Raw genomic sequence first — 21638 nt, 5'->3', positions numbered from 1 at the left:
CCACTAAGCCCTGCCAAACGGTGCTGGAGATGGAGCCCAGGACCTTGTCCATGCTAGGCAAGTTCTATTACCATTCTGGTGAATTAATCTTACTGGAGGCAGCCAGAGACAGGAGAGAACACCAGACCAAACTCTGTGTTGTACAAATGCAATCAAGCAGACAGTCATCACACAGTCAGGACAGGAATAGCTCACCGCACTTACTTAGGATCCACCAGACAAAAGAACTGACTGGCCCAGATCAATGGGTCAGCCTTTAAGAGCACTTGCTACTGTTTCAGAGGACCGGGGTTCGATTCCCAGCTCCCAACCATCTGTAATTCTCACCACAGGGAGTCTGATGCCCTCTTTTGGTCTCCATTGACATCAGGGACACACACGGTGCACATGTGTGCAGGCAAAAAAAAAAATGCTCATAGGCATGAAGAAAAAGATTGAAATCTTTTAGAAAAACAAATAAAACATCTGAAACGGGGGTAGGGAAGACAGGCTGAAGTCCGTCTGTCCTAGCAGTGGCTGTGTATGTCTGGACAAGAGCTCTCTGTTGTGACTCTTCAACGGCCACACTGACGTTCTGCATTCTGTCTACAGCTACCCAAAGCGTAGGGAACCCCTGGCCTGGTCCCTTGCATGGCAGGGGCAACAGATACTAAGCACAACGAGAGCCTCAGAAAACTCAGCTTGGTCCTCCTGGGCATCCCTGATTCCTGTTCATCTTGCTCAGAAAGAGAACCAGGCCAGCTCTAGCCCATACCACTGCCCGGAAATCCTCTTTGCCCTTCTTGCCAAACCTCAACAGAGGCCTCAGATTCTTCTCTGAGGCGCGGCTGCTCCTCCCAGGTGGGGTTAGTGTACTCAAGGACCGCCCCACCTGGATTAACCACCATGCCATAGCTATGAAGACTCGGCTTCTTTCATTGGGTCAGAGCTCCCAGGACCCTGAAGCATCCTCCTGTTGGGGTGTCCGTACCTCTCTGGCAACTGAAAACACCAGTTGACTGTCGGAAGCTGGGAGTTACACAAAGCTGCATTCTGTGTGTAAAGAGTGTCCAATCAAACACTCCCAAAACAGGCGTGAGGAGAGACGCCATCTGCAAGGAGGAAGGAGGCCAGGAGGGTTCACCAGGGAGTGCCGCATGAACCGGCAGCCCTGGGCCTCTGTGCAGTAAAAGGACCGAGGGTCTGGTGAGGGGCCCAGCATTTGTGCCTGCCCCTCACACCTCAGCACCATCAGACACTAGCCGAGTCAAGGAACAGATGACCGTGGTCCTTGTGGTCCTTCTCCACCGAGGAGGGCACATCAAGGCATCTGTTGAATTAGATGGGGCTAGTCAGCATACTGAGTGAGCCCAGGTCTTGGGAGTTAGGCATTTGTGTGTACGCTGAAGAAGGGTGTGTGTAAACAGAAATCAGAGGAGGAACTGCTGCTCACTACAGGTCTGCGACCATGGTGCATGGCAGCCCGGGGAGTGAAACTCCTTCAAGTCTCCACCACAACACTCAGGCCTTCGCTTTAAAAAAAGAAAAAGAAAGAAAAAGCGCTCCATAAACCTTCAGGCTCTTCCTGGAGAGCATACCAGGTACGTGAGGCAGATGTGTGTGTGTGGGGGGGGGGTCTGTGTCTAACATCAGACCTCAAACGTACACTTCAGTAAGCTCAGAGAGGCGTGCATTGGCATGAGGAAGAAAACGTGATGCTGGGGCTCTGGAGGAAGCCTGCAGGGGTGGGGGTGGGGTGGGGTGAAGGTGAAGTTAGGGTGCAGCCAGGACAGCGTGGTCCCAGGAGAACGGTGCCTGTGGAAAAGGTGGGCCAGGGCTTGGCAAGTCTGGCTGTCGGTCGGTTACACTGCCTCTGAGGACCACAAGCACGGAACACCAGTCAGCTCCCCTTGGTGTGGCTCTCATCTAGACAGGCCAGCACCCAGTGTGTACCAAGAAAGTCCTCAAGGTGTCTACCCCCAACTGTAACATCTCAGAGGCCCAAGGCAGGTGGCCTCTGATATCCAGCCAAGTCATCTTCATGGATGTGGAAGCTATCGGTTGTCGGCCACCTGTCCCCCCTGAGACGCTTCAGGTGTGAAGGTCGGAACAGACCATAGACTCTCCAGGATTGGAACCTAGTGCCACCCCTCCCACAAGCCACAGGCCTGTTCACCCTCAGTTCTTCAGCGATCTCATCTCAGAAGGTTACTGTGGATAGGAACACCTGACAGGTATCCAGAACTCTGCACAGTACGTGCTAGCAGCTGTCCCCGATCCCGGACCTGCTGGGCTACACGCTGCGTTCTTACATTGCTAGGTTGTTTCTGGACAGGCAAGCAAGATCTGAGAAGTCACAGGCTGGAGGATTCCAGCATGTGTGAGCTGGGCCCTGGAAGGAAGCCCTCTCCTAAAATTAGAAACTTAAGTTCCCTCTCCCCCGACACACACACACACACACACACACACACACACACACACAAAAACACACCCCACGCACTCGAGTGCGCACGAGAGAAGGGGGGGAGGGAGACAGACAGGCAGACAGATAGACAGACAGACTTGAGCACATGCAAATGCTTACTCCTAAGACCTGGGCTCACTTGTACACTGACTAACTCCATCTAATTCAACAGGTGTCTTGATGTGACTCAGTCTCTGGGCAGTTTAGCCAGTCAACTTTGCAGGAGAGCTAATCCCATCCTGCTTTCCATCCTCCCTCCCCTAAGTCACTGGCAGGATTAGCATGGACCTTGACAGGTTCCCAATACACCTGCCAGCTCACTCCAAGGCCCGGTGCCCTGGGATCTGAATTTCAGAGCAGTTTATTAATGGCCCATTGTCTTGAGCACCCTTCTCCCTCCCTCAGGTTTGCTCTGCAAAGAAATAATCCCTGCATTGCTTAGAAGCTCAACCACGGCTAGCTGGGACATTTAGCTCACCTCTAAATGTCCAGGTCAGGACTGAACAAAGAGGCTGCTGATAGGAAAAGGACGGGGCCCAACTGGCTGAGCTTCGCTTTGCAGAGAAGGGAGATGCTGGACTTCCCCACTTACTGCCTCCCTCTGGTCCTTTCATCTGCTCCAGGGTCCCATTCGGGGCATCACCCATCATCTTGCCGTCTGGACTGTGTGATTTCCCCATATATTTCTGCTAGGTGATCTTGACAATTCTGAGGACCAGTCAGGTGCTTTAAAAGCTGCTTTGCAGCTGGGAGTTGTCTTGCGTTTTTCTCACTAGCTCTATGCGGTTATGTGTCATTGGTGGGATGACCACACAGGAGGACTCCGCTGTCATCACAGCAGACTGTCAGGGTTTAGCACTGCTAGGTGGACTGTGGACACTTGGCCAGCGTCTTTTAAACCCCTCCCCCAGGCCCCTGTCCCCTCCCTGGCTCCTATCCCCTTCCGCTCGAAGATGCTTCTGGGCCACTGCCAGCAAGAGAGGCAAAGACCCAGCTCCCACGTGGATTACACAACAGGAAGCACAAATCCAGGGGATGGAAGCCCTGGCTTAACTGCAGGCAGTCATATGTGAGACCCCGAGTTCCCTCACACCTGCCCTGACATCTGGATGCACTTGAAGTCACTACTTGTTATTGAAAGAGTGGTCTGTGAACTCACTGAAGCCTCGGTGGGAATGGCAGGGAAAAAATGTCTGCAGGTGATATCTGTGCTTACCACAGGACAACAAAAAGGGGGTCTGAATTCCACCTGCCTTCCCCAGAATCTTTCCACCACCTAGTCAAGTAGGTAATTCTGGATAATATTGGATTTAATATAATAATAGTAATAGTGTAGTAGTAGTAATAATAATAATAGGTAATAACAGATAATCCATGCATTTCTTAGAAGCTCCATCATAGCGAAGTCGAAGCAGCAGGAACCTGAAGCAGCAAGTCCCACCACATCTACAATCAAGAGCAGAAAGGAATACATACACGCGTGTTTAGTACTCACCTAGCCTTCTCTACTCTTTTACAGTCCAGGCCTCAAACCGGTCTGGTCTTCCCACATCAATTATATCAATTAAGGCAATCGAGACGTCACCCACAGACATGCCCACAAGCTAACCAGACCCAGAGAAGCCTCTCTTCCAGATCCATCAAGACTTTCTTCTCTGGTGATTCTAGTTAGTGTACCATTGATTGACAAAACCAGTCATTGCCTGATCTGTACTCAGCCTGAAGCAGTCATTCCTACTGACAGATTTGCTCACCTGACAGTGGTGCTTTAAGTCTGCAGGTATCCTTTGCAGGTGTAAACTGGGACGCTAACCACTAGAAGGCACAGCCAACCACTGACTGCATCAGGCCCTGGACTCTGCTTTAGGCCCCATGGCTGTGAGAACAAGGCTCAGGGTTCAGAGACCAGCTTCTTTGGGGTCAGACTGTGTTGAAGATGACAGGAAGGTGAGGAGGGAGAACAGATACATGCTCATACACAGGAGTTGGGAGGATTTGGGTAGCAGGATCTCTCAGATCTTGTGGTCCCAGAACTATCTACCTGTGCCTGGCTGCTGACTCTTGAAGCCTGGGCAAACTGCTTAGTGTCTTGGGTTACTGATGCCTTGCTGGTCAGACTCTAGAATTAGTCCCCGGGCAGCCAGTAAAAGCCTGGTGGCGATACCATCCAAGTGTGGGAAGGAAAGGACACCGCGCTCAGGTGCAACCAGGGTTCTGAGCTCATGTCCCACTGCCGTGAACTTCAGTTGGGGATGAAAGGCCCTGGGCCTTGCAGAAGGACGACAGTGGGAGAGAGGCAGAGCCCTGAGACCTACAAGCCGCCTGGCAGCTGCCACTGAGGCTCTAAAGAAAGGGCACCAATTCCATTTGTGGTAACGATCCAACCCACAGTAACACCTGTCATCCAAAGAGCTCTTGTGTGCACACACTCACCCTCAGAAATACTCTACTCCCTCACACGACTGACTCCCAAGGTCCACTGCTCACCACCTTCCCTTGCCAGTTCCTGAACCCCTGAAAAAGGCGGCTGTTTATACGACTAGGCACAGCTGGTTCCGAGGAGCAGGACCGTGGCTCGTGCCAGGCACACTCCACACCCCTTCTAATCGGGGTGTTTTCTTGTGAGCCCCATTACAAATCGTCATCCCCATTACAAATTGGCCTATGTCATGAACAGACAGGGCCCGTGGTAGTGAAACTCAACCTCAGGGTGAGATGTGGGCCAGCTCAAGTTCCTCCCTTTCCCTAGTACTAGCCAGTGAACAGTCTGAGGAGGGACAGGCCCCATGTTTTTGTCATGTTCTGAAACTTGCCACTAGCCTGTGCTCTGAGCGACAGCTAAGTGACACCATAAAATACAGCAAGAAATAGAACCCAACACCCCACAATCACTAAATCATAACATCCCTGTGGAGTGCACCATCTCTAAGACAGAAGCTAAAAATCCCCCACAGTTCCCTGTGCTTCCACAAGGGTCCCTCACAAACAGGGACGGGACCTTGAATATTCTTCATCCTACAGCTGTGTCCCCAGGTTACTGAGAAGCTGCTGAAATCTGAAGCCCCAGTTGATCTGGGAAAGCACTCAGGGATGCAGTCCCTGTTGGCAACGTGGTCCTCAGACCCCAGGCTGAGAAAGAAGGACTAGGCAACTACAAGGCTTGATGAGCCTGGCTGTCCAATCAAGGGCAGGGGGCATCCATCTTTCCCAGAAATGCGGCTGTGGCTTAGGTCATGATTCTGCCTCTGTGAAAGCAGCTAGGCAGAGTGAAGCTGGACAGCTCTGTGGCTATTCCAGTCTTGAAGAGGAAGGGTGGGTTGAAACAGTTACTTCCCAGAATGCACAGAGCAGGCAACCTCATGTCCTAAGTCAATGAAAAGTCTTGGAGATAGAAGCCCAGAAAGTGATTTTTAACCCCTAGAACAGTCGCACAACTGGATGACCTGCCGGTGACCTTGGTGTCCACTAGTGGATGTTATCCTTGTGCCCTGGCCAGTAACAATGGTAGGCTGCAAAATTGACAACAAGGATTCCACTTTGAAAATAATGTCTGTGTGATTTTTCTCATGGCAATAGTGATAAGTTTTTAATTTTTTCTCTGACTTTCTAAATCGTCTATAGTGAGTTTAGATCACTCAAACAAACTGGGCATTTCCACTGTGCTCATCACTGAGAGCCTTATGCTCCCCGATCTCAGGTCTGAACCTCCACCGTGACATGTTTTATGTGCTGTCTGCTGCCACACCATGCATGTTGGCCCTAAACAACGGTTCGGCCTTGCAATTCCAGCATTTGATGCAGAAGAATCAGGAGTTCACAGACAGCCTCAGCTACAGGGTGAGTTGAGGTCCAGTCTGTCTCAACAAAGAACGAAGTCTTAATTTGCAAGGGTTTCAAGTGGCTCCAGGCAGCAATGGTGGGGAAGCTCATTCCCTCCCACCTTCCATGAAAGGTTGTGTAAATACAGAGGCTGCAGGGAAGGCAGGCTAAAGGTGAGATGCTGGAAAGCCAGCTAAAGACTCTGTATGCTATCCTGGGCTCACTCTGTGACACAACAAGGCCCTTGGTCACCTACAGGCCAGGAGAAGGCACCATCAGATCCATAGTCTGGTTCTTGGAAAAGAGCCAAGACTTCAGTGGTGTGTCATGTGTGAAGGGTATTGAGTGTGTCTCCTGGGTGAATCCAGGAAGCAAACGTAGAAAGCTGGAGGTAGGGCTCAAAGACGTGCAACTAACTCATTGGCCACACTGTGACTCACAAAAGGTTGTAGCAGGACTTCAAGGTCCCAGGATACCCATGAGCATTCATGTTAACACGTGATCTCCAAGCTTCCGTGAAGACAGAGTTGTACGCTGAGGTAGAAAGACCTTGTTATACTCCAAAGTCACTCACAGATCAAGACTAAGCACAAAGAAGGAAAACCCATATAAAATACTGCACACACTAATAAACTAGATATCAGAAACAAGAAAATGCCTTACAGCACTAGCAGACACAGCATTCCCTACCCTCCAGGGGCCACTGGGAAGAGGAGAAGGAGTCTGGGTATAACCCTGGGTTGCAGTAAGCATCACGGCCCATCCTGGTTAGTTTTTATTGTCAATCAGACACAATCTAGGATCACCTGGGAAGGCAGAACTGCAATTAATAACCCAGATCAGACTGGCTTATGACCTTGTCTGGGAGAGATTCTTTATAATTGATGTGGGAGGGTTCAGCCCACTGTGGGTATCACAATCCCTATGAAAAGGAGGTCTGGGCTATATAAGACAACTAGGTCTACCTTTCGAAAGACCAGAGGGAGGAAGCTATCACCAAGGTGTGAACCAACCACAGCAACCCTTCTGTCCATACCGGGGCTGCCTGATAAAGAGACTCATCATACAGCAAACAGGAAGCACAACATCAGTGATCAATGCCAAGTTCTCCGTCACAGAGAAAACACAACCACTTTGCAAGTGCCCAAGAATAACCAAAAACACGGCCAATCCCAAATACCCACTCCAAGCAGAGTTCAAAAAATATTCAGAACATTCCATCAGCCATCACTACCGTGTCAGAAAAAGGAAGGTCATTCTAGAACATTCTGTCAGACATCATTACTATCCCTCGGTTAATCTGAGAACGGAGTCTCTGGTACACCACGGTCCAAACAGCCCCCACACTTCACTCCTTCCACCAAGGACTCGTGAGAAGGACCAGGTGTCTGAGGTCACCTCCAGGGAAGGGGTGGGTTTCTGTACAAGTGGCAGGAGGTACTCTGGTCCACCAAGTGGTGAGCTTCTTACTGGTGGGTGACCAGAAGAACAGAATATGGGGATGTGTGACACACACCACTGAGGTCAAAGATGCCTCTCCAACACCTACCAGGCAGGGCCAGGAGCAGATCTCCTCAACCAGGCAGCAGGCTCTGATGGAGCCAAGGAGGGCATGAGGAGAAGCAGCCGGTGTCGCATCATACCTGAGTACTCTGCACCAGGGCTCTGGACGAGGCAGCTACAGTGCCAGTATCTATGTGAATACTGAAGGGCTTGGATGGTAAGAGCCTACGGGAAAAGGGAAAGGGACGGGAGGGGCTGTGATGTGAGGAGGGGCTTTGATGTGAGGGCAGACGCTAGACACAGCATGGGAGAATTGTCTTTTACCTTAAGAACAGGGTTGATTCTATTGCCCTAAGCTTCAAGTGTAGAGATGTAGAGGGAGCAGGGTAGAGGGTGGTAACTGCTGTATACAGACTGCTCCAGAGGCCAAGAGCACAGGTGACCTAGGGACAGCCAGGAGGCGAGAGACGGCAAAGCCAAGCATCAAGGTGAGGATGGAGGCCCCTCTAACACCTCCTCATGCTCTCACCCAGGGTCTCACCCAGTCATCCTGCCTTTGGACCACACCAGGCTCCTCCGATCACCCACCTCTCACTTGTCACCTGACACTCCAGGTTCCCACCTCCCATTGTGCTCCTCGGACTGGTTCCAGCAATGGCCTGTCCACCCAGGGAGTCCAGAGGACCTGTGGCCAGGCTGAGAGAGCAGCCTGAGGAAGACAGTCTGGTCCTCACTGCCGGCTTCTGTGGTTCTCAGCTCTAACAGTGCGATTTACTTTCTCTTACACAGTAAGACTCCTCACTCTCTCAACTGGGACAGGAAAAATAACTTTCTGGGCAAAATGCTGAAGACTCTGGACAGGCTGTCAGAAATGAAGGAAGTCCTGTCTGTCACTACAATTACTCTGACACAACAGAGACAGGTCGGGCTCAAGAGGAGAGACAATAAAAGCTTGGCCTCTCACATCAGTACGGTCATGGTTTCTCTCACCCATAAAGCTAGCTTAACAAAGCAAAGCTCTGAATTCTCCTCTGGACAGGCGATGCCCACATTGGTCCATATTGGGAGAACTTGCCATCCCATGAAAATGACTTAATTTCTGAAGTTCCTGAAGAACCTTGAAGTTCAAAGGAAGACAAGAGGCTTCCACAGCTCAGGTAGAAGAGGTGGAGAGGAGCAGGAAGTTAAGCACAAGGCGCAGGTGCCTGGGTTAACCATGTTTGCCTGGTGTTCTAAGTAGCAAGGCCCTGGTTTCCTGCATGGTTATCTGGCTTCAGTTCTTTCTGGTCAACCAGGGTCAGGACCATTTAACCCTATGAACATCCCTGGAGACTAAGTAAATCAAAGATCCTCCTGCTGTAGTAACCAACCGCCTGGCAGAACTTTGCAAACAGCAGCCACCGCTTCTCTGACCCTCTCTGCTCCCATTTCAAAGGCACACTTTGCTTTGTTTCCTTAAATAGCGGGAGGAGTGACCCAATGGTCTCCATGTCAAAGCTTGCACCTAACCGATTCCTGCATGTTCCTTTCCAGGCCACTGTTCGAGAGCTCTGTGGGATGACTGCCAGCAGCACCAACTGAAGTCAAAAGAGAACCACAGACAAACTAATAATCTCGCCATCACAGGCGCCCCGAGATTTTCCCATAATGCCCAGTTTCTTATCATCTGCTAAGCAGTCAATTGGCATTTAGCTCTGAGTGTGTCTGTCACTTGTGACTCCGCCTCCTGGTGTAGCAGAATCGCATAACCACTGCCATTCTCACTCTCTCCCAGCTCACAGGAATCATTCCTTCTCTCCGTTATAAGATTCAAACTCACGCTCAGCAAGCAGTCGATTTCTGGATGGTTTTTAAAAAGGTGTTTATGACAATCACTCTTAGTTTTCAGGGCAGCATCCTCAGAACTTTCCCTGAGGATGCTGAGGACCTTCGCTTTCTTTAGAAGCAGGCTGTATGTATCCAATTCCCCAAAGAACACTCGAGACTATCTAGGCATATGTGTGCTAGAGAGACATCACTCTGGTAGTCGGTGAACTACACATTAACAGTAAACTTGGGGGTAGAGAAGACGGTCTCCATAGAGGACCAGCCTCCTTCCTGATCAACTTCAGAGAAGCCAGTACACAGGCAGACTCCACGCAGCTGTTCCCATCAGCAGAGGCAACCGGGCGATAAATTGTAGAACTGTAGGGAGAGGCTCTTCAACAGAGAGTAATTTTATAAAAATCTCATAACGGGACTGGAGGAAAATGTTCCACTTGTGTGGCATTCATGTGAGGCTGCAGGCAGGGAACCCAACTCTGTGTGCAGAGGACACCTGTCCTCACGGAAGGGACCCAAGGGCTCAGTCCCTTGCCAGGTCACCTCCTAAGCTATGTCACCCCCTGGACTGCTCACCCCCTGGGCAGCTTGCCCCCTGGCCTTTCAAATCATGCTCACCCATCTAATCAAATTTCCGCAGTGTCCTCAAATAAAGTTCAAAGCTGACGGGGCCCAGAAGGGCCATTCCGACCAAGTACCTGCCTCTGGCATCCTCCCCGGCTGCTCTGGGACAACTCTCTTACCATTGCATCCCTTTTTGGCTCTTTGGATTCCCCAAGCCTGGAACCTGACTACCCATAGCCCACAAACTCCCACCTTACCTACCTTGGCCCACACGTTACTACATGCCATAAGGCTTCTTTGGGAATCCTCTCCCACCCCAACTTCAACCTGTAAGCCCTACCCCGTGTACTTTAACACTTTCTCCTGTGGTGAGTAAACACCCTAGCAGAGCTGTCTCTGGGGTCTTCATACCGCCTCTACCTACCTAGTCAGGCAGTGAGTGGGTTAACATTAAACCCAGAGCTCGACCTCAAACCCAGTGAAGGCAGCACCTGGCACCCAGAACCAAATAGCAAAGCTAATGAGCCCTGAGCGTTCCAGACCGCCAGTCAAGCCACTCTGTGACCCTCCTTAGGGTTTTACAAGGCCCCCAAAATGCTGCTTCATGTTACCAATGGGTAGATGAGTCACAGGATCAGCCAGTGCCAAAACCACTCTCAGGAGACAGGCCAGAAAAATATTCCACCCATCAATTGGTTTTCCTCGCTTGCCAGACTGGAGAAATCCTGTGACAATGGACTGCAGTCTGGAGGGAGAACTGTGACCTGGCCATCAGCAGCCTGAACCAGGGCTTCTTTCAATGAACGCAGAGATTCCCAAAGTCAAGGCGGCACCCTTCCCTGAGCTAAATCACAATGCAGTCTTTCTGATAAAGAGCCCATGAATTTCCCCAGATACTGTGGCATGACCAGAAGAGCTCAAGGCCTCAGCTCTTGAACCTGAACAGGTGGAAGTCACCACCCATCTGTCCCCTTCCTCATCCCACCCCAGGGTCCCAACAGAAGCCAAACTTCCAAAAGTAGTGCGCCTTGGGGAATCAGCCCTTCAGAGGAGTGGGGAAGGGAAGTTGCTTTTAGAGCAAACAGAAACTGCCCCCAGCAGCATCGCCTGGTGAGGGACTTTACTGTATTGGGATGACAGTCACCAACAGTCAAACACGGTGCTTTATAGATTTTGAACAGAATAAAAGTAAGACTAATTCTAAGGGAAGCTTATACTGAAAGATGCTTATGTTTATGAGATGTTCCCTGAATGCAGCTTACGATCTGGGCAACTATGAACTGCGTGGTTTAAGCCTGCTTTTAATACCAGCGCTCTCACTCTGGAGAAAGAGGGAAGAGAATCTCCTGTGCGTTCAAGACCCACTTGGACTATTCAGCGAATTTTAGGATAGCCAGGGCTACAGACTGAGACCCTGTCTCAATAAATATAAAATGGACCCGACAGAGCTCAACACGAACCTGGCTGTCAGAAGCAGGAATGCAAATTCTGTTTATCAACAGGAAAACATGAACTTCAGACAAGCACCCAGAACAAACAAAACAAAACCAACAGTATTTGTTCGAAAAAGACCCCTGTAGCCAGAAGCACCATGACTTCGAACCTTGACACTCACATAAAAAATGTGAATGGCTCCATCCCTGGTGTGTGAACCACTGCTGATGTGACCTTCCTCCCCTTTAACACTCTCTTTTGTTCTAAAAGAAATGCACAGTTATTGAGTGATAATGTGAAATCAATACAGATTTTGGTTAGGGGGTGTGATAATTTTTAAAAAGGAAGAAGCATCTGTTTTGTGGACAATTCATGCATCTGTAAAGGTGCTGGCCACCCCCAGCCAAGCAAGGCACAGAATCCTCTAGCAAGCTGCTTCCTACCTTCCTGGGGTCTTTCTATGCTGTCAGGCAGAGCAGACCAACCTATGTCTGGGGTCCTGGAGCACAAACTGCAGAATCTCATCTCTCTTCTTCCTCTTCCTTACCCCCCTCCTCTACCTCTATTGGGCTCCTCCTCTTCCTCCTCCTCCCAGGACCTTGAACAAAGGGCGAGGTGAACACACTTGCTCTTTAAAGGTCAGCTGGAAATCCAAAGAATCAAAACCCAGCACTCTGTTCTCACCAGGAGACATCCTGACCAGGTCACGCCTTCACCAGGTCGCTGCCCTGACCACAACATGCTCCATTCACTCAATATTTAAAAACAAACTCCAATGGACAAGAGGCCCAAAGTCAGAATGAATCCTCAGTCCACCTCAGACAGGGTGCGGACGCTTCTCAGTGACCTCATCTGAAAAATCCCAACAGCAAGAGGTCAGCCCTGAGGTCACCACTCACAGGCCCAACTTCAAAAGGAATGAACGGGGAAGCCCAGGTTCTTCTGCACTGGCTCAGCAAAAGGCCACTGGAGAGGCCCCTAGGGAAAGGGAACTTCTCAAATTCTAGCTCAGCACAGTCTTCTTTCAGCTATTGTTTGCCACAATGGCCTGGTGCAAATGCAACATGCTAGGAGAACCTGATAGGCAGTCACTTAATTCCCAGCCAGGATCTTCCTGGATGACTTGGGGTTATGCAAACTAGCCCATTTCAGATTTGACTGACCACAAAGAAACAGCTACTTAAAGACATGTCACAGACATGTCGCAATGCCTGCTAGAGGGAAGAGCCCAGTAAGGTCAGGAAGAACCTGAAATCACAGAAAACTCATTTAAAAAGAACAGTTGTTTCAAGTATGTGTGTGTGTGTGTGTGTGTGTGTGTGTGTGTGTGTGCGCGCGCACTTGTGTATGCGTCTGCGTGTGTGTCCAAACATTGACAGGTCCTTTGCCTCTATCCGAATAATTCTGATAAAAACATAAGCCAAACTCAGTGTGCAGGTGTGCACAGAAACGATGGCAGCAACTGATGGCGTCTACATGGATCCTGGTGTCTTATCTCCACTATGGCCTTGGAGAGGTACCAAATTCAAATGCCATTTCCTGGCCCCAACCCTTAAAAGGTGAGCTATTCAATGGCTTCCCAGTCCCTGCCAGGAATAGAACTGCTCTTTGAAAGGCTTTGGGGACAGATTTCTGAAATGAAACACAAGTTTTGTGAAGGGATGTCTGGAGAAGAGCAAACTGTAGCAGCCAGGGCTATGTGACTGTCCTCTGATCACTAAGCACCACTGGGCTGCACAGGACACAGGCTGCTGTGGGCCCACACGATGTGTTAATATTTCATATGTGATACGTAGGCACCCATGAATTGTTTTCTAGTAGATCATTACATATCCACGTATGTGTGGGCTACGTGCAAACTTTTGGCACTGCTGTCTTTCAGAGCCATTAATTCTTGGTGAATTTCAAACACGTAAACGGACTTGAATTTTTTAGGATATCCCACAGACAACTCTGTATCCTAAAGCTATTCAAGCCCCTTTACAGAGAGCAATGATGTAACACTGGTAAACAAAGGCCGGGTATATCTGCCTGAATTAAAAATTAAATTGCATACAACTCTGTGATGGCTACTTTACCGCACGTATAAGTAAGCTGATTATTGTTCATAAGCCAGACTACTAAAGTCAGGCATTAATTTTAAGAGTGCCAAGATACCTTAGAAGAGAAAGTGAGGCTTGCCAGACAGAGTCACCACTGTGGTTCCCTTGGCTAGTGCACCCCACTGTGCACAGAAGGTGCATAGATTAGAACAGGTAAAGGGCAGGGGAAGAGGCCAATCGTAAAGGAATGAAGTTCGATCCCCAAAACCTTATAAAACTAAAAGCAGAGTGTGACGACACACACTCATAATCACAGTCCTGGAGACAAAGCAGACAGACCGACAGACCGACTGACCAACCCCTGGAGCTTCCTGCTGAGTTCCAGGTCTGAGAGAACATCTTATAAAGAAAAACCAAGTAGATGGTGCCTGAGGAATGATATCCAAGGCTGTCCTCTGGCTTCCACATACACATGCACACACATGCATGGTCACCTGTACAAAAATGTGCTCACACATAAGTATGTTACAGAGAGAGAGAGAGAGAGAGAGAGAGAGAGAGAGAGAGAGAGAGAGAGAGAGAGAGGAGGCAAAAGGACACTGGACAGACAGATAAATGGTACAAGGCAGCTCTTGACCTTAGGAAACCAGGCAGAGGGGATGAAGGTATCCCATGAGCCATGTCCTTAAAACAAAAGCTCACAAAGGCTGGGTAAGGGCTGCAGCTGTAACACCTGGACAGGTACTTGGAGGTTGTTCTTAGCCTGCTAGTCCTGAAGAATGTCTCTCCCTTCTTCCCTGGGACCTTCAATAGTACTGCCCACGTGATGTCAGCCCCTGAATATCTGAGAGCATCTTGGTCCTACCCTGGTCATCCTGTCTATTTGATTACCCCTAAGTGATGGATCTGCTTCTGTTGCTACTCACAATTCTTCTTCCCCTCTGCCCTTGAGGCTTCCCCTGTCTTAACCGCACAGCTCCTTCAGGCCTAACCCACAAGCCTCCAGGCCTTCATCCTAGGGTTCTTGGTTCCCTTTACTAACACAGCACCTGATGACACCTGCTTCTGCACTGGCAGACCCTTAGCCCACCTTCACGGGTGGCCCAAAGTGGCAGCTTCACAGTGAGTCTCTGGAGCCCACAAAGCAGAGAAGAGCCCAGGCTTGTCCCCTTTCTTGTGGTCCTTCTCTTCCCTAGCCTGTGACCTGGTGTCTTCTCCAATACTACACATACCACACCAAGAAAATTCCAATTCATCTTCCCTGCTAACCATAGCTGGCTGGGGTTAAAGATGTCTTGCTAACCATGGCTGAAGGACACTTCTCTCCCATGTACTTCTCTCTCCATGCTGCTAAAGAGTGTGCTTAGACTTTTTAATTATTTTACTGATAATATAAAAAAATATAAGCACCCCTTATATGTGCGCGAAGCCCAATGATTTCAAAAAGACCCTGATAGAGCCTTGGACCTCTTTCCTCCTTTACCTGGATGGTCCCCAGGAAGGCAGCTTTTTGCAGTGGGTGGGTGGGGATTGCAGTGGGTGGGTGGCTGGGCCTCCTGACCTCTGCTTTAACATGCAAGATGACCTCATCACACACATACCTGAGAACCAAATCCCTTCTACCCAGTCTTCTTCCAAACCAGAAGAAGCAACCAAGACCCGACAAGGAAGGACTTACTCTGTGATGAAAAGACTACACAAGACTCCAGAGGGCAACTGGGAAAATTGGCCTCTGCCCACCCCTCCCCAAAACACAGCACTTCCCTGAATAATCTTCTGCACCAGGGAAACATCACCCCTCCCCCCCACACACACACCAGAATTCAGGATTTTGGCCACACCTCACCCCAAGCTGCCTGTCCAATTCTCTTCTTGCACAAATTCCTCCTTGTATACATTAGTGGTACCGAGGCTGGTTTCATGTGAGCATCACCTGGGCACTTGAAAGTTACAGATGAGCTGAGAGTTCAGGGGTGCAGCTCAGTAGGTAAGGTGCTTGCCTTAGAAAGCAGGAGGACTTGAATTCAATCCCCACCCACCCACTGCAAAAAGCTGACATCGTGGCGGTGCACGCTTGAAATCCCAGGGCTGGGGGCTCACTGGCCAACAAGTCCAGCATAACTTGATGAGTCTGAGGCTAGTGGGAGACCTTGTTTTGAAAAGCAAGGTATAGGAGAACGGGAGAGATGGCTCAGTGTTAAAAGCACTTGTCTCTCTTGCAGAGGACCTGGGTTGGGTTCCCAGACCCCACAGGGTGGTGTCACCTGTAATGCCAGTCTCAGAGGATCAGATACTCTCTTGTGACTTCCTCAGGAGCCAGGGACTCGTGTGGTGCACATATATACAGGCGGGCAAAATTAAAAAGAGGGTGATTGTAGCTCCTTAGCGTGACAGTAAGATTGATCTGACCTTCACCAGTACAACAGACAGACAGACACACAGATACACACACACACACACACACACACACACACACACACACACTCACGCCTACCTCTATAGACCTGGAGGCCTACACTCAGAGAGATTCCTACCAGGTGGGAGCAAAAATCACATTTTTAAGGTCCCTAGTGATTTTAAAGCCATCTGAAGCTCCCTTGCTGGTCAAATTAGGTTGCACAGTGTCCCCTGAAAACCTCTGCAACATTTGCATCCAGGGAGACCCTGCCCAAGCTAGGCAAGTCTGTCACCTCACTGAAGGGGTTGGGGCTCAGCACATGTAAGATGACCTGAAACCTTTTTGGGGGGGCTGGCTCCCGCATATGGTTAAACGTGTAGGAATTTTGCCAGCCCACGTTGGGAGCTTAAAATCAGCCCGGGTGGGAGTGTTTACACCACAAAAATTGGCAAAGGCTGCCACCCAGGCTCTTTGTTTTCCTCCCCTGGAGCAGGTTCCCAGCACACACCTGGCACCTAGCCTCCTACACCAGAGGCTGGGTAAACAGGCCATCGGATTTCATTCAAACTCTGGGATCTTCATGGTGGCCAGAAGACTGAAAAGAATTTGGATCCATAAAACTCTCTGAAAGGAAGGATTGTGGGTTTTTGTTGTTGCTGTTATTCAACGGGCTCGGAAGAGCTGAGATACCAGGCATCCACAAAGTTCTCCTGGGACAGGCCTCCACTGAGCAGATAAGAATAGTCTTGTCAGTGTGTCATTTATTTGGCTGTAAAGAGGAAGGTGGAATCCTTATCTTATGCTCACTTAACAGCCTTCCTACAATCTTAACTCTTGTGATGTCATCAGTCCAGAATACCTCTCTCAGTGGTACCGGGGCAGGCTCAGTCAGTTCTGCCAGCCCTCTTGCAGCTGCAGAGCCTCAGATCTTCCAGACACATCAAGCTCTGCCCTGCAGACAGGTAGGGTGAAGACACCCGCTGCAGGAGGGGGTGGAGAGCACAAAGGCTGCCTTCCACGAGGCGGAGAAGGCTTCATCACCTTCAGAATGTGAGCTCCTTTTAATAGTGTAAGAAAGGGGGATCTGGCTATCTCTGTGCCTGTTTCTTAGCACTCCCCAAATGCGTGACTGGGAGTGTTCGCTTCTTTAACTTCAGCACTCAGTGAGGAGGGATGGTGTGTGTGCTGTGTGTGGTGTGTGTGGTGTGTGTGTGTGTGTGTGTGTGGTGTGTGTGGTGTGTGGTGTGTGTGTGTGTTTGTGTGTGTTTGTGTGTGTGGTGTGTGTGTGTGGTGTGTGTGTGTGTGTGTGTGTGGTGTGTGTTTGTGTGTGTGGGGTGTGTGTGGGGTGTTCTGGATAGCATTGATCCAGGTTCAAATCCTGGTTCGAGCATGCATCAACCTATCGGGGTGGAAGAGCTAGCAAAATCCTGCCAGCTTCCCTGTCAACAGGAGTATCTGTGTGGACTCCCTGAAGTGCATACAGGAAGATTCCAAAAAGATACAGAAATGTCATTGGAGTGATGTTGTTTTTGTGACAAGGCTTGTCCTGGGGAGACACTACACATGTCTATTTATCACAGATGGGGAGCCCATGACAGACCAAAGTATAAATGCCACCACCAAAAATCCAATTTGGTGAGCCAATGAGTTTTATCGGGCTTACTTACTGGAGCTAAAATGACTCAAGACAGCCGAGTCACCAAAGCCTATCCCAGCATGGGTGACAGCTCATAAGAGCTGGGAACCCAGAGCACACTGCAACAGCCTGCAGACAGTTCAACAGGTTGGAGTGTCCTTTCTAGGTAACTCTGTTTGTCTCTACCTCTTCCAGGTAGCTAGGATGGTTTCTGCTTCTTCCGGGCAGCAGGTCTGATCTCAGAGTCCTCTTTGCAGCCTGAGAGTGACTCCCACTTTTATTGCTTACTCTTGAAAGGGACCTAGTGAGTCTGGTCAGTTTCAGGGACTTCCTGAAGCTATTTTGAGTTGCTTACCTAACTGTTTAAGGAGCTTCCCTGACAACTGAAGGTGCGAAGGTGCAGAGCATCTGGCAGGTGCACAACAGATGAGATGTTCTTCCATTTAGGATGGTCACCTCTCCCTCCTTAAAACTCAGCCTCACCGCCTTCATTTCTGAAGCACTATGCAATCTCTGCCCTCTGGAGACTCACATCTTCTCCCAGGAGCTGGCCTTCATGCCTAGGGTGTGGAGTTATGCAACACAGATGCCCTGGGGCCTACTGAATAGCTGGCCAAGGCTTCTTGGAGGACACTGAATGCAGATGCATTGTTCCCTGGGTGTCTTGGGGTTTGGTCAATAATTTTCCTGTCACTTCTCCAAAGAGGGGCAGCTGTAGGGCTTGTGTTGTGCAAAGTTTCTCCAAAGCCAGGACCTAGACGAAGCCACTAGAAGCTGTGCTGGAAATGGAGCGACAAATGCAGCAGCCAGTGCACTTGTGGTTAACAAAGCTATCTGCTGGTTACCCCCATTCCTGGCCGTCAGATAGGGACAAAGGGACAAAGAAATCTTGGTGCTTTATCTCTAGGGCCCTGGGAAATGTCCCAGGGACCTGATTCCAAGTCTCGGGAGAAAGATGGTAACACAATCCCACACAGGTGTCAACCCTGAAAATAACAAAGCAATAGGAAGCCACAAAGCTGTCTACTCACTGAATACGATTCCAACTGGGAGTTAAGATGCTGTGCCTAGAGCTGGGATTGCAAGTTAGGAGCACGGTGGCTCTGGACTCCTTCAGGTCAAGGGTTCTCAGAGAGACACCAATGGCCTTCTTCCCCAAGAGACAAGCGCACGCATACATGAACACGCGCGCGCGCGCGCGCGCACACACACACACACACACACACACACACCCCTTTTGGCTTCAGAAAGCCAAAGGCTCTTAATTGGCTGGGAACAGAGGACTCAAATCCAAGAGGCCTCCCAGGAATCGAGGGTGTAAACCCCATTCATCATTCATCCTCCTATCTCATTATCAGACTAGAACCAACATTAGAATAAAAAGAAAGTCTAAGCAAACAGCCCAGAGGGGAATAATTCCAGCCTGCTGCTGGATTAGCAACCGGCAAAAGAGAAATTCTAGGAAGACCCATTCCCCCACCCCCAGCCCCTTCTACTCCCACCCAGAAAATTAGCAACACAACTTCTGTTAACAACAACCAGAGCGAAGGGTGCCTCATAAACAATTTATCCAGCCAGCTTTCTGGACCCTTCCAAGGCCCTGTCTGAGCTCGCATCTGCAACCAGACCTAGGACACATCAAAGTGCTGGTGGGAGCAACAATTAGAAACAAAACTATCAAAGGGTCACCAGGAACCTGAAGAAAAGCTTCCAGCCTGACTCTGGCTCTGGGCGGGGAGACTGGGTAAGGACAAAAGGCAGCCTGTGCCTCACCTCTCGGTCTGGATCCCTGTTAATTGTTCGTTAAGAACAGTAAAGCCTGGTGCCAGATCCTGGGGACAACAGGAAAAGAAGGAAAGTCCACAGAGGCCTTGCTGGCATTTCTGCAGCCAGCTTGGGAGCCGGTCATTGTTCAATCGGTAAACACGTGAGACCGAAAACAAATCGCTGGGAAACCAGGTTGTTCACTTCATGTGTCCTCCCAGGACCAACTGTTCTCTCTTGGAGGGTGACCTGGGCAGGCATTTACAGGGCATTCTACAGCTCTGCATGTCCCAGGCACCAATGCCCCCTGACTTTAGGACACCCCCCCCACCCCCGCCCAAGTCCAAAAGATGCTGCAGGAAGGATCCTTGAGAAGACCAGTTACTTCCAAGCCTCTCACTTTGAAGGGCTTCGCCTGCACCAACAGGAGAATCGAGTGTGCTCTGGGGATCCCTGAGGCCTGCCTAGATCTTGCTTCCTGGGCAGGAGAGCCAAGCTCTAGGTAGCTTGTTTTACCTAGCTACCTAGATGACACTGTACAACAGCTAAATGCTCCCTAGCACATTGAAATACAGCCGCTGTCCGTCTAAGGATGCCAAAAACGCTCTGCAAACCATCCATTAAATTTTATGGTAGCCTAGGAAGCAGATTGAGAATCATTACTGTCATTTTTACAAGGCTCGACACCAAAACCACGGACTGGGCTGAGGTACCGGGTCCCCGCTTCTCTCCATCTGTACCCACCATCTTATGGGAAACCCCATACATCAAAAGGGCACTCGTGACTATCAGAAACAGCCTTTGTGGTAAGGCAGATCAAAAAATCCAAACTTTGGACACGAGACAATCAGAAAGGTAGAGAGTGGATGGTTTCATGCAAGGGTTTTCTCCCGATTAGGCAAGGAGGCGCCAGGTATAATTCAATGATTAAATCTACAAGGCTGTGACACCCCCACCCCCAACGAATGTGGGATCGGCGGTAGATCTCCTGTGTTGTTTATTTCCGCTCTGGGCACTCATTGCTTTTATAATCAGAGCAAAAGTTATACGAACTTTATTTCTGCTGCTAAATCACAGAACACCAATCTGCTGCACTAACAAGGGAAGAATAAACATGAATAAAGCCCAGCATGGTATTCTCTTTCCAATCTCGTAGATCCACGAGGCTCCACAACCTTCTGCGTACGCAGAGCGGCCAGCCTGCTCTCCACCGCTCCTCCCGCGCGGCATCTGCAAGCGCCCCACACCGGGGAAGGGCCAGCGCCAGCCAGCCCCACAGTACACACTAAGCTCCCTAAACCTGCACACTACAACGCCAGATCCCAGCGGGGAGCCTCCTGGCCCCCAAACCCTCTAACAAGACACACTGGGCGGCGCAGGGCGGCTTCCCGGTAAACAGCACTTGCAGAACAACGCTCCTCTATCCTAACCGCTCCCACCCGCACACCCCGGCGCTGTCACCTCGGGGCTGCGCGGTCACTCGATCACCAAGACAGAAACTGGAGTTTTCAATTTCATCCTCCAGGAGGGCTATCCGAAGAAGTTGAAATGTGCATTGTCACCAAGTTTAACCCGGAGCCGCTCTCTCTTCGCTCCTCCCCAGAACCACGCGGGTGGCGCCGCGACCCCTCTCCGCCTTCCCTGCGCCCCAGGCCCTAGCGACCACGATCCGCAGCCCGGATCAGGCTGTGACCACAGAGGGCAGGGCACCGGGAGCTCAAGGGGTTCGGAGCTGTTCGGGGCTAGCCGCGCCCCTGGGTCCGGGATGCTGCCCGAAGCCACAGCGCGCAAGGGGGTAGAGTGCGCCGTCCGGCCCCGGGCTCCTACCTGGCTCGCATGGCGCCCCACGGGTCCTGCGGCTCCCTTGTCCTGTGGGGCTCACCCGGCCGGGGGCGCGCACCGCTCCGAGAACCACAGTCACAGCGATCGAGGCAGCGGAGGTGGTGAGGTACCCAGACACCGCGACGGCCCAGAGCGCTCAGCCCCCGCCGGCGGGCGCAGAGGTGGTCTGGGCCGGGGCGGGGCGCGAGCGCGGGCGGGGCCGGGGCGCAAACAGCGGGCTCGAGGAGGGCGGAGCGCAAGCAGAGACCGCGGGAGGGGCGGTGCCAAAATTGTGGGCGGGGCGGGAGAGGGGCGGGGTCAAGCTCAGGCTTGGGCGTAGGAACCCGGGACGGATTCGCACTTTTGAGGAGGAGTCTCTGTCGGAGAGGCGGG

The 21638-nt window shown here is 50.7% G+C and overlaps 1 protein-coding gene and 1 long non-coding RNA gene across 4 annotated transcripts in view; one reads left to right on the top strand and one right to left on the bottom strand.

Annotated features, from left to right (window-relative positions):
- Sh3bp4 (SH3-domain binding protein 4) overlaps window positions 1-21427 on the bottom strand; it is a 79028-nt gene extending 57601 nt beyond the window's left edge. Inside the window, exon 1 of one of the 3 annotated variants that reach the window (NM_022693.4) lies at window positions 21252-21427. The gene's annotated coding sequence lies outside the window, so the exon portion shown is untranslated. Of the gene's footprint in view, window positions 1-12027; window positions 12140-20885 lie in introns of those variants that run through there. The other 2 variants (XM_087567539.1, XM_087567541.1) reach the window with 2 other exon arrangements.
- LOC134480405 (uncharacterized) lies at window positions 854-10541 on the top strand. The gene is made up of 5 exons (XR_015629213.1): window positions 854-1580; window positions 6141-6280; window positions 7815-7982; window positions 8299-8922; window positions 9299-10541. It is a non-coding gene; the product is annotated as an uncharacterized LOC134480405 (long non-coding RNA).
- Window positions 21428-21638: the final 211 nt, after the last annotated feature.

Source organism: Rattus norvegicus, chromosome 9 (assembly GCF_021556685.1).
Source record: "Rattus norvegicus strain SHRSP/BbbUtx chromosome 9, alternate assembly SHRSP_T2T, whole genome shotgun sequence".
Taxonomy (NCBI): Eukaryota; Metazoa; Chordata; class Mammalia; order Rodentia; family Muridae; genus Rattus; species Rattus norvegicus.
Note: the sequence above shows the minus strand (reverse complement) of the source record. Positions and strands in the feature narration are given on the sequence as shown.